Here is a 13,084-nt window from a genome sequence, read left to right on the forward strand (position 1 = left end):
CATAGAGTTGTAGAACATTTAATGAACTAATGCAGTTGAAGTGCTTCAACCAGAGTACAGCGCAGTAAACAGCATTTGAAAATATTAGCAATAGGAATATTTGATTCCTAGTTCAGTCCTAAGTGGTGTTTGCTGCTCTGACTCAAGAGAGCCAGAAGAAAAGGAAGTGGCTCTTCTCTGACTGGAGCTATAAAAAGATTCGAGGCTTTTAGAAGTACAGTCAGTCCCTAACTCTGCCCTCCTTCCTGGGGAACGGTAAGAAATGATCAGAAACTATCCTGCAGAAAAATAACCCTGAATCGCAACAAGCCACAGCTACTGAAACTACTGGAGAGGTTGGCTATGCAAGTCCCTGACCTATGCATTCCCTCCCCTCCCAACAAGCAGTCAACATAGCCTTTTTTTTTCTGGGAAAGAGATTGTTGTGCACACCTAAAGGGCAATTTTGGTGCTAGTTTTATGTATAATCATTTATCATTTCGTTGAGTACTCTTGAGGACCAGAGCAATAGTTTGCTCTTGGGAACAGCAAAACACTTCAGCAGTTTTTCATTTTCAAAACTAAAAATTGTTTCTTGAGTTTTTTTTTTCCTTTAAGTAAACCTTTACTTTCTAGCCAATCTTTGTGAGGGCGCTTTTAGACTTGAAAAGTTCACGTTGAGATTGCAAGTGCCTTTGGTGCATCTGGCAGTGTGCCCTCACGTGGAGGAGCTTTAAGGCACTAGGTGTACCTCACACCTCCAGAGGGAGTGGAGCAGAACAAGGAGAATCAGAACACCCACCAACAGCTATTGCCTGGCATTCATCTTAATCAAGGTTTGGAAATACATGGCTTTAATTAATTTAGGCTTCTTTTCAATAATTTATTTTGTTGATATACAATCTCATTTGTTAGCTCAGGCTACCACAGCACTTACTATTCTATCCATGCTGGCCTGAAACTCACAGCAAGACTCTAGTGCTCAGCTTTCACTTCTCATTCATTCCTTTTTGTTGCTTTTATTACTGTTTTTTAGATGTGGATTCCTGTACCCTAGGGTGACCTGGAACGTAACTATGTAGCCAAGCACAACTTCCTGCCTTCTCTCCTAAGTGCTTGGTTCATAGGCATCCATTACCATACTTGATCTAAGACACCATAGCTTCTGTAATGCTGGGGGTGTCAAACCTCAGAATTCATGTGTGTTACTCAAGCACTCTATCAATAAACTGTATTGTGTCTCCAGCTTTTCACAGTTTTTCTCTTTCTTTTTTAATTCCCGAAGAGTTCTATGTTATAAAAAGACTATTATCTTCTCTTGGCCAGCAAGGAAATGCATGTCCAGGAGGTTAAGAGACTTTGCTAAGGGGAACTTGGCTGAGAAGTAATCAAAATGGAAATCAGAGCCAAGGCTGGTTGTGCTTTTGTGCTCATGCTTTGAACTCCTGTGGCACCATCTTCCTCTTGATAACTTTAAAATACTGAATTTCCCTTTCCCACCCTTCATGATATCTATTCAGTCTCAATCTCTCATCTTTGTCTCTGAGGACTTCAGTCTCACTTTTTGGAGGGAAACTGAAGAAGGGGAAAGATGATGACTTCCCCAGGTCAGGCCAAGCAACAACCCCTCCTAACCTCCAAGTCTCTGAGTTATGGTGTGACTCATTATCTCATATTGTGGGCCTTCTGAGAATTAACCTCAGGCCTTGCTCTGCTGGTTACTGCTAATGGGAACCCAAGTTTCTCTGACTTCTTTGCCTTTTCTTCTGTAATAGAAGTTAGTGCAATCTCACAGGATTGGTAAGCAATGGTTTAAAGTAAGCACTGCATAAATCACTGTGTTGCTAAAGACTCCATCTAAGCACCCAGCATTTGGTGCTTCAATTGCTGCTTCTATAAGTTGCCAGTTTGTATGGGTTGAAGCAATTTACCTAAACTTCAAAATGACAGGTGCTTCGTATAGGTGCTTCTAGGAGGACCAAGTAGATTAATATGGTTAGTGTCTTTAGACAGGCCTTGTCCCAAAATAAGTGGTCCATTATTTTCCTATTATAAATTGTGCTCAAGACATAAAGGGTGGCGGCTCTCATTTCTCTAGTATTCAGCACAAGTCCGACTTGCATTTAGGAATAGACCCAGTCTACATAGTTTCTGAGGACTCTTTAACCGTAGCTCTAGCTTAGATTTGAACTCCCAATATGTCAAGATACAGTGGTCAATACTCTGTAGTCTGAAGTCCCAAGATAGTTTTTTCTCCAAGATAGAGAGACAGGATCTTCAAGTGAAATTATATCATTACTGTCAGGGAGACAGGAAAGAGACTGAGTCTGGAACCCCAGGGTATAGATGTATGGAACAGCATGATAGAAGAAGATATTTAAATAACCCTGGAAGATCTGTGCATGAATGCATTTCTTTCTCTCTCTCTCTCTCTCTCTCTCTCTCTCTCTCTCTCTCTCTCTCTCTCTCTCTCTCTCTCTTTCTGAGTCCATTACCACTACTGCCACCACAAAATTTCCAGAAATAGAGCTGGCCTAACTGTATATCACTGGTCTTTCTCCTTGCAAGCCTTCTAGAGGTTCTGAGGAATACTCCTCTTCCGTTTGGTCATGGCTCAGCCACAGACAGCACAGAATGGTGGAAAGGATAAAGGATAGAGAATATCTACCATGGGATTAAGATTGATTGCCTGCTTCAGAGTGGGGTGCTAAAGATGGCAGGGGCAGCTTTGCATTTCTGTGACGAAATCTTCCTGAGGAATTCTGGGCAGTTCATAGCTGAACAAGACTGCTGAAGCAGTGTTAGGTATGGCTGGCCATTTCGTTGTACAGAATTCAAATTCTGTGAAGACAGGGACTGACTTGGTTCAGAACTGTCTACTTAACCCAGTGCTTGGCACAAACACAAGAAATAGGTCATGGATGTATATAGTGTTCCTGACTCAAAAAGAAAGGAAACCTACTAAGAGGGCATTATAGTTTTCTTCCCCCAAAGGCATTGGGGGGAGCATTAATTCTCACCATCCATTATGGACTTCAGTGGAAACAGAAAAAAAAATAACAAGACAAAACAAAAAACCAGTAACAACAATTGAAACCCCAATCTTTTCTAGCATCCATCTTTTATCCTCAGCTTTTCTGCCAGACAAAGGCAATTTCAGGCCACCATTGTTTCTGCTCAATTCAAGTTATAAGGTTTCTTTCCTCAATTTTCTCCTTCCTACAGAAACTTGATTGCGGCTGGATATAGCATTTATGTAAATTTCAAGTGCCACTCCTATTTGTCTCTGGGCTAACTTAATGGATTGTGTTAATCTCAATCAGGTCTGCCACTCAGTACTCTTATCCCCTTCACCTTTCACCCTAATTGCCAATTTTCCTTGAGGACCCGGCAGTAGCAGCCCTATTGATTCCTTCTTCTTCTTCCTTCACCAGTGGACATCCATTTCATTTGATTATTCCTAGAAACAGTAAGTGGATGATTTCATATGTTACTGATATGCAATAACCCCATGCAGCCACCATAAAACCATAGCATTACTCCCAAAATGGTCTGTCTATACATCTACACACAATAATCATGGCAGAATCTCTCAAATGTGTTGTTAATGGGAAAGAGCTTATCTAAAAGGAGAGAGATGGTATAATAATATACTACAAATTCATTTATGTGAAATCTGAAGACCAGTGAAAGTTAATCTGATTAGCCCTACAGGGGAGTTACTGGGAGGGGGAGCTAGAGGGATTTTGAGAATGCTGCAAATATTTTCTCCCTTGGTATGTTTGTAGGTTATAAAAGCATGGCTAAATTTTGAAATTCCATAAACATAAACACTTTTCTTTTGTTCACATGTCTTTATATATGTTATACTGCAATAAAAATTTCCCCAAAGCCATCTGTTAGACCTCACTCTGTGTAAATTCCAGATGAATTAGATGATTGTGTGAAATTGGGAGCTCTTAGTTCTTCCAAAGAGATCAGATAATAAAATCGGAAGTGGGCTCTGTCGCACTTGGACAGTTTGGGTGACTAGAAACTCTAGCTCATGCTTGGGTGCTTCCCTGGGCTTTTTCAAGTCTTTCTCTGCCTGCTGACCTTCCATGGTTCAAGTGCACTTTCCCACAAAATGTCAACGTGTTTCTCGTCCCTTGCATTAATATTTACCAATTATAGGGAAAAAATTCCCATGACCAAAATGCATAGACATAATTTAGATATTTATTTGTTAATCTCCATGGGGCTACATATAAATATTCAAGTCATACCTTTAAAGTAAACAGAATACAATAATCAGAGAGGATAGAAGAAAAAGGCAGGTCCATGATCAGGATGGGTTTCATTGTTCTTACTGTGGTGTTTCTAGACCCACTCTGTATACACACATTTAAGAGGAACACTTGAACTAGGAGTTTCCAAATTTCATACTGATGTAACATAGACTCTTCTTTGAATGAAGACCAGTAACTCAAATACTTACATAGGTTTTAAAGGTTGCTACTTTAAAGAATCAGTAAACCCAGGGCATTTTTTGACATAACATTCATACCTTCCACTATTTATGAATTGAGTTTAGAGACCTATGTCATAGTGATTCAAAATTTTGCTGAGGAATGAATTTGAATTATATATACTTCAGAACCAGTATGATAGAGTGATTTCTTTCATCAGAATATGATGGTACTTAGGAGAAACGTAGAAGTTTTATGGAGGAAATTATATGTCAATTATATAATACTGGGATTTGTGAATTGGAAAAAGGTTGGAGACCATGTTTTCTGGATACTCTTCCCGAATGTCAGGGGTCCATTGTAATTTAATTTTACACCATAATTACCATAGATTTATTTTAGTCTTCAGCTATGTATTTGTCTTTAGAAATCATTTCATCAAGACGCTCCTAACTGTAAGGCATTCAGCTAAGTACTACTGGGAGATGGAAATAGATTCAATAGAAAATGATCAGATTTTTATGACAAGGAAACAAGAGTTAACATAAAGTGAAAAACTTGAAGATAACCGTGCCTCTTAGCTCAGGTCTTCACTGATGTGTTTATTTTGGCAGAGGGCAGGTGAACTTACTTATTCTATGGCTTTTGACAGGTTACCTTCCTGTTCTAGTCCTTGGTAAAGTGAGGAGGTTGGACTAGTAGGTTGGAATCTGATCTTATGAGCTTACAGGAGATGACTACCCAAAGCTACGGACTCCCTTTAAGCTCTGTTTGTTTTGGCGTGCATGACGCAGAAAATGGGGATTTGTAAATGTCATCTCTGAGTAGTCAAGGAGTTGAAACCATCCAAATATGAAGCTGCATCTGAAATAGCTTTTTACCCAGGAAAGATGTAAACCTAATAAGATTTAAATGACCAAGCATATGACTCATACACTTTTATCAGTTTTGGAACTTCTGTCCAAAGTGGTGAGAATGGAACATAGGCAGTGACTTGCTAAGAAAGTGCACTACAGATTAACTGTACTCCCAGCCCTGGGATAGCTTTTACATTCTTTGGATGTTTTTGACTGAAAAAGAAAAATGATTTTCAATCTGATCCTTTTTTTTTGAATGCTGATATTTAGTTACTGGAACTAGAGGAATGGACTGAGGGTCTGTTTTTCATTTTATGAGTCTCAGTGAATGAAAGGCAGCGACCCAGAAAGTTTGCTGTCTTAGGAGATAGGAGTGCAAGGTGAGGAGTACTATCCAATCCACAATCATAAACCACTCAGAACTAAAAGAGAGGGAGCATGGCTTTCTCTCCCACTGGCTATATGGGCACACCCAAGATTGAAAGAAGACTTATTGAAGATGCATATTCATACACAGTAGAATGCTATTCAGCAATGGCATGAAGGGTCCTGTCGTTTATGGCAACTTGGATAAATGTGGAAACATTATATAAAGTGAAATAAGTCATTCACATAAAGAAAATCACTCCACTATCTCACTCCTATGTGGAATCTTAACAAGTTGATACACAGAGATATAGAAATGGATCAGTTGTTAAAGGCCCATAGCCAAAAGGATAAAAGCTAATTCACAATCAGGAGTACAATAATAGTTATCAAGCCCTGGGATGTCTAAGGAGGAATTAGTAAATGCTTTCAAAACTCACAAAGTTTCAACTAGAAAAGAGGAGTAAGTTCAAAACCCTATAGTTAATGTTGGAAACAGGAAACACAATATTCCATTCTTGAAAGATAGTAAGGTTTCTCACGGTAAAAATGATAAGTGTTTCATCATCTATATCTTTAATTAATTAGATTTCATAGCATAAGTATACACATCAAAATGTCAAGTGGTACATGATAAATACATATGATTTTATCTATGAATTAAGAATTAATTTGAAGCCTCTATTGTTTAAAATACATAAAGTATACATATTATTGAAATATATTTATATTATGCATATATATGTATATATACATATTAGATACCTGCTATGTGCTAGATGATGGGCCTCTATGAAAACAAGAAGAAAGGCTTAGCCTTATAGATCTGACTATAACACACAAGGACTGGCATCATGTCACAAAAATAGCTCTAAAACCAGAACAGAGAGGAAATGGTGCTCAGGGAGTACAGTATGGAATGCGGAGCTTGGCTAGGTCAGGAAAATCAACAAATGCCTCTCTGGTGCTGGAGTGAGAACTGAATGGCACACACGAGCTAGCCAGATGGCATGGTAAGGGCAGGTCTGAAGGATCTGTGAGAAGACAGAACTTAGTACAAGAAACAAAAAGCAAGCCATTGTGAGTAGAGAAGAGAGCATACGGCTGTGGGGAGATCAAGATATGGCTGCAGCTGTGCAGGGTGTTTGTCTACAAAACAACTGAAACTTATGGGAGGGCCTTAAGCCTGAGAAGACATGTTTACATTTGTGGTTTAAGTCTGGTTGCTGGCAGGGGGTGGCTGAGATGAAAATGTAGACTCAAACAACAGGTCAAGGAATTGAAGTGAGGCTGGTAAGAAGAACCTACCAAAAGCAGAAACTAGAAAACTAGTCTCACCCAAGCAGCCAGTAGGAGAGTCCTCTGAGAACCCAAGACGCTTTGCTGACTGATAAAGACCTTAAAGAGGTCAGGGAGCAACGGAGGTCCTGCTTTTTACATTAGGTCCTGAAGTTAACAGCTAACTTGCTTAATCACTTACAGGTCCTGACCTCCATCTAAGAAGTGCGATACTATTTTCTCAAACGTTTGTCACTGGAGAACACACCCCAAAAAATATACTTCTATCTTGCAAAGGCCCGATTCCGCAGTACTTATGACATCTCTGCTAGGAATCTCACAGCTAGTTTCACAGTACTAGTTACCTAATATTGTATAGCAAGTTACTCAAAAAACAAAAACAAAAACAAAAACAACAACAAAAAACAAAAAAACCAAAAACACACTCAGCCAAGATAGAGCATATTTAATATGTAACAAGCTCCAGGTCATAAAGTCAGGAACGGCTTACCTGGGTCTTCTCTTTCAGGGTCTTTCCCAAGATGCAATTAAGATTAGGGTCATATTTGAAGTTTGCACTGGGGGGAAAACCCACTTCCAAACTCATGATCATTTAGCAGAACTTAGTTCCTAAGAACTATCAGACTAAGGGTCTCAGTTCCTTGCTGGCTGCTGGCTGGTTGTTACTATTAATTCCTTGTCCTGTTTGCATGTCCATCATGCCACCTTCTTCATCAAACTGTGACAGCCAATGAAACAATAGGAGACCCTTGATGCTTGTTCCCTGAGACTTTTTGTCAAAGTATGATCTGTACATAAGAGGCAATTGGCACACAATATTTATGAAAGACTGTACATTAGTGCCCAACTTTATGATCCAAGTTGTGAAGGAGTAATAGAGTTTTGATGATGAGAGTTGGTGAAACAAGGAAGAGAAAGGCATTGCCAATGAGGAATATAGGGTATACCATGACATGGAGGTAGAATAAGTCTGGTCTCTTGAGAACCATTGCAAGCAGCTGCCTGGACAGAGGAGAGTGTAAGTATTGAAGAGGCAGAAGAGAAAGCAGCAGGACAGGACAGCAGATCCCAGTCTATCTTAACGATTTAAGAGGGGCTCAGTTTGGGGAGAAAAGAAGCATCTTCTCTGCACTGACTGTTCCTATCAGTGCCCAAGAAGCTGACCATGTGACTGACTGACCCTCAAAGGGATCCATGTGGACAAATTTGCACTTTGGGACACAAACTGCGTTTGGTCTCCCTTGCAGTATAATTTTAGGTGTTCATTATTAGTTTCAGGTTGTTTTTCAGAACATTCTCCTTCTGGAACAAAATAATTGGGTGGCAGCTCGTCCTTTCCTGCTTTACATTTCTTTTGTTCCTAAATAGAAGCACAAAAGCTTTGTTTCTGGCTATTGTATATAGCTTCCTTTTTAGGGTCAATACGAAATGTTTTTCTCTCCTGAGTGGTCTCTTAACCCTGAGCAGTCCCGCCCCACCCCCCCTCAATATACAAAAACTGTAAACTAATAAAATAGTTATCATCACTAAGTAGTTCAAAATGACGGAGATGGTGCACTTTATTTCTAGTTCTCTATGGGGATTAAAAGTGATTTGGGGAAATAATTTGCTTTGTTCCAGTCCCTAGCACAGCAACACATAGCATGTGATAAATGTGCCCAGCAGATGACTGACTGAGCGCAATGCCAATGATTTTTAAATGTGACAAGGAATTTCACTTGACCTAGCACAATTTTACCCAGTTCCTTGCGCAAAATGAGAAATCAATCCAGATACAAATTGCATTTGTATCATTTTAAACTGCTCTGGGGGATCGCCACCTCCCAGGTAGAGGCTCCATATAACAATAAGCCAGTTTATCAAAGATGGGATTTACTGCTCCTTGTCTTTCTATTAGGGAGGAATTACGCTAAGCCCAGCAGCAGACATTTTGTGTTACCATGGCAGCCCATATTTCCTGCAGGGTTGTGACCCCTAATGACTACAGTGGGAAGGCAGGAAAAATAGAGACTCTTTGAAGATTAGTAAATAAATGCATTACTTATGCAAACCGTCTCTGAGATGGCCTCACAGTACAGAGGAAGAATGAGGAAGCTCTTCAGACTGAGCAAATGGTTGTGTGTAAATACCTGCATTGGAAGAAAACAAATCACCTTTCATTTGATTATTCTTCTAAAAGTCTGTTGGGCCTGATGATAAAAGTAGTAGAAACCGGACTTCATACTGAGAAAACAGTATTATTGTTCATGAAGATGCAAACAGAAATTGATGTTTCCTTTTCATTCCAAACAGCTAATTTTCCCCCATTGGCCCTTCGGATTTACTATGGTTCCTGGAATGATTTTCCAGTTTTGCTCAATGAATCACAGATGGACTGGAGAGGGAATAAGCATATGCAATTTCATGAGAGCATAAAGAATGCATTCCCCCCTTTCTTGTTAAAAGTGGCTTGGTATTTTTTTAACCAACTTGGTTTGTCTTAATTAACCTGCTACATTGTGTTGAGTCTACAATTTGTAAGGTAAATGTCCTTATTGTATGAATGTCCTCTTAGTGTAAATGTTCTTTGAAGTCACATCTGTATTTATTCAGGTAAGATGTGTTTATTTGCTGCCCAGTGAGGACTAATGTTCAAGGTACTGCATTCAGATTAAATTGGACCTAAATTTGTATTATTTGGGTAGACCAAATATAAGAGGATTGCATTTTGTGCCATATCTTCCATTGCTTTTCAAATGCATTACATTAGATCACAGAAAGAGGGAAATGTGGTAGATTAAAAAAAGTTAATAACACAACTATATTTCTTGTCTGTTTTGTCACAATTTATTTTTATTAGAAGTATTTATTCATGGGGACGATATTCTGTCTCAGGCAGAGTTCTAGCCATTGCCTATAAGGTTGTACATGAGCTCTGACTGTTTTCTTGAGTACAGTGTGGCCTAACAGTGAATGGCTCTATCTGTTCCGTGTGACTGATATCTGCCTTATCTGTGGTCTGTGGTTTAAAAAATAAAAGACTGTATCTGAGGGAGCAGTCCTGGTGGAATGCATTGATTTGGGCTGACTTGATAGTTGTCTTCTTCCTGATTCTTGTATCCAGAGCATTGCTCTCATCTCAGTGATGGTCCCTTTCTTTTCTCCCTTAGTCTTCTGATATTGTGTCCTACTGAACATTCTGTGCTCTTCTCATAATCAGGAAGATCTTCCAAAGCTGAAATTTGGACAGTTGACATTTTAAGTAGTAGGGGTATCAACTCATTGCACAGATTAACTCTGCCCCCTTCTTTAGAAATTAGGATACCCTCACTATCCATGCTCCCAGACTAAGAAAAGGTTGCCAGTCTAAGGAAAACCTAGACTAACATTAGAAAACACCTCTATTACCCCCAACCCCTACCAGCCTTCAATTTGGTTCTCATAGCCTTTAGTACATCTACAGTGGATCTGTTGGGTAACTTGAACAGTATTTGGAAGCTTGGAATGTCTTTGGCCAAAAGTGCTAAACAAACTTTTTGAAAAATATTTCTATTCTCAGAGGTACCATTTAGCATTAGGGACACGTTGGAGGCAATGCCCTGTTTCATGAAAAAGATCAAAGCCTCACCTCTGACATAACCCAAAACATTCCTGAACTTCAGTTTGAAGTTCTGACATTCTAGGGGAGAAACACAGAAGTGTAATATGGACAGAACAGAATCTTTTCTATCAGTTTCTTTTCCACATCAGCACGAACAACTTATAAACATGAGGGGATTCAGAACAAGGACACCACAGTGAGAGGGGCATGCCTGAGAAAATAAGAGGGGTCAACAAGTTGGAGGCACCTTAGAACTGATGCTGTGTCTGCAAGCTGACTAGCTGAAGGGTGGTAAGCCTTGCTTTGCCTGATTTTGCTTGTAGGATCACTATAGGCTATCCATCTTGTGGCCTCTGACGCAGCATACCACTGCCTAGCTGGAAGGCAGAGGAATAAACACCTCTATTCATCAAGTGAGGGCCCAACAGACCATAACTCTGTTCCTATCTTTTAGAGACAGTAAATTAGCATCATAAGTCATGGTAAGAATATTTATGAAAGCCTTTTTCCAACTTAAGATTGTCTAGTTCTGCAATAAACTTCCAGAGAACTGCTTCTAAAGGAACCCACTTACTATTTTATCCTTTCTTGCCTCTGGTTTTCTGTCAAATAATTCTATCTACTCCTTCGACCATGGCCTGAGTAGGAGGAGAGAGCTGTTCTTTATGTCCCTTTGCAAATTTTCTGAGATGATGAGGCCTAATTGCATAGCAGCCGTGAAGCTGTCAAACATGGGGCTGGGAAAGCTCTGGGGACTGGCACCAAAGAATGGGCATATGGAGAGAGCTGTGACAGTGAACACAAGGTTGCTGCCTCCACCTCTCTACTACCTGTTCCCTCCAGGTTCCAGGCAACTTTCCCAGACACCTCAGTGCACTTGAAACCCAGAAAGAGCATGAATGGATGTGGATTTCCCTGCCCTACGAAAGGGATGGGAGGAGGGACTGTCAACCATCTGCTTCTCTTGTGTTAGCCACTGGACTTGGTCTGAATTTTACTTCTGTCTATAGCTGTGCATCCCACAGACTCTGGAGGGAGACTTCAAATCTGTTACTGCTTTGGAAGTGAGCTTGTAGCTGGAAAAGGCACCAAGGAGATGGGCAAATATTCTTAGTGTTCCCTGGACTGTAGGGGAAATCTTTCAAAAATTATTTATGGATGGACTGGAGAGCAGCATTCTTCCTCCGGGCTGGGAGTGCTCATGACGGAAAATAGACTTTAATAATGTTTGTGGCATTCAAGAATTACTTTGCAGGCAATCTCCATGACAAGCCTGCTGGTGGGATCTGATGGCAATTCTAGAGGGAGGGAAGAAAAATAGGGCTGTTGAAAGAAATTGGGGCTCAGAAACTAGAAGAAGACAGGCAGATGACAGGATGATGGATGCAGCATGTGGAGCTGCAGAGGGACTCCCAGGAGAGGATTCCATTAACCAGCCAGGATGAGGCAGCCAGCAGCGGCTTGAAATCAAGGAGCAGTCCAGAAGCCATCATTCCCAGGTTGGCTACCAACACCCAGGAAAGAGCTCATTGGAAGTAATTGCGAGGACGGCAGAATCACCAGGCCAACACTGCTGTGGCCTATGCAAACCACTTTGCTTCGCATCGGATTAAATCTTCATTTCTGACTTCACATGTGAAATAGAAGGCATTTTGGGAAACGTGGAACATTATGCAGAAACAAAATATTCCCCCAAACCTGACAACTGGTGATAACCACTGTTAGTATTTATGGCCCTGGATTTTCCACTGTAGGCTGCATAATTTGACTATTGTGAGTAATTCGGCTGTGAGTATGAGTGTGCAGATGTCTCTTTGGCATCCTGATGTCAGTTCCTTCAGATATGTATCCAGAATTGAGATTAGTGGATTAATGCATCAACACTAGTCCTGTTTCCAGCATTGTGAGCATCTGTACTGGTTCGCCTAATGGTGGTATCAATTTATTTTCCCACCAATAGTATACAATGATTTCCTTTCTCTACACTCTGACTGTAGAGAAATGGAATTTCCAAACAAAATCAAATATGTTGTTTTCTGCCGCAGCCCCTCCTTCTCTAAATAGGCTTTTCTTGCCATTGGAAAAGTTAAACATACCAAAAATAGTCACTCAACATTTTAAAAAATAATGCCCTCCTAGTTGACATTGGTGTCCCACTGAGAACCCATTGTCCTTGCTTCTTTTTGATCAGGCAAGACCTGTTTGCACCTCAGGACCATTGTCTTTGATGGCATCTTTCTGCTGGAAAGATGTTCCTCCAGTAAGCTGAATGACACTTTCTCTTACACCCATTAGCTCCCAGACAAAGCTCTTCAGTGCAGAGTCCTTTTCTTTGTTTCTAGCTACAACAGTTTTCCTGGCTTGTTAATCTCTGGCTTTAGCTACTTCTTAGGTTTTTTTTTTTTTTCATGATAATCTGAATATTCAACCTATTCTTACCTGATCTGTTTATTTTCTTACACAGCCTTTGTTCAGCTGATTCAATAGATGCTCTAAAAGAACAGGGACTTTTTCTTATGATGATCCAGTTCCTGGGTTGGTAACTAGTTTCTGGG

At 40.2% G+C, this 13,084-nt stretch overlaps 1 pseudogene; it reads right to left on the minus strand.

Moving 5' to 3' along the window:
* Positions 1-12,821, minus strand: part of Rpl18-ps13 (ribosomal protein L18, pseudogene 13) — a 43,365-nt pseudogene extending 30,544 nt beyond the window's left edge.
* Positions 12,822-13,084: the final 263 nt, after the last annotated feature.

This window comes from Rattus norvegicus, chromosome X (genome assembly GCF_036323735.1).
Source record: "Rattus norvegicus strain BN/NHsdMcwi chromosome X, GRCr8, whole genome shotgun sequence".
NCBI lineage: Eukaryota > Metazoa > Chordata > Mammalia > Rodentia > Muridae > Rattus > Rattus norvegicus.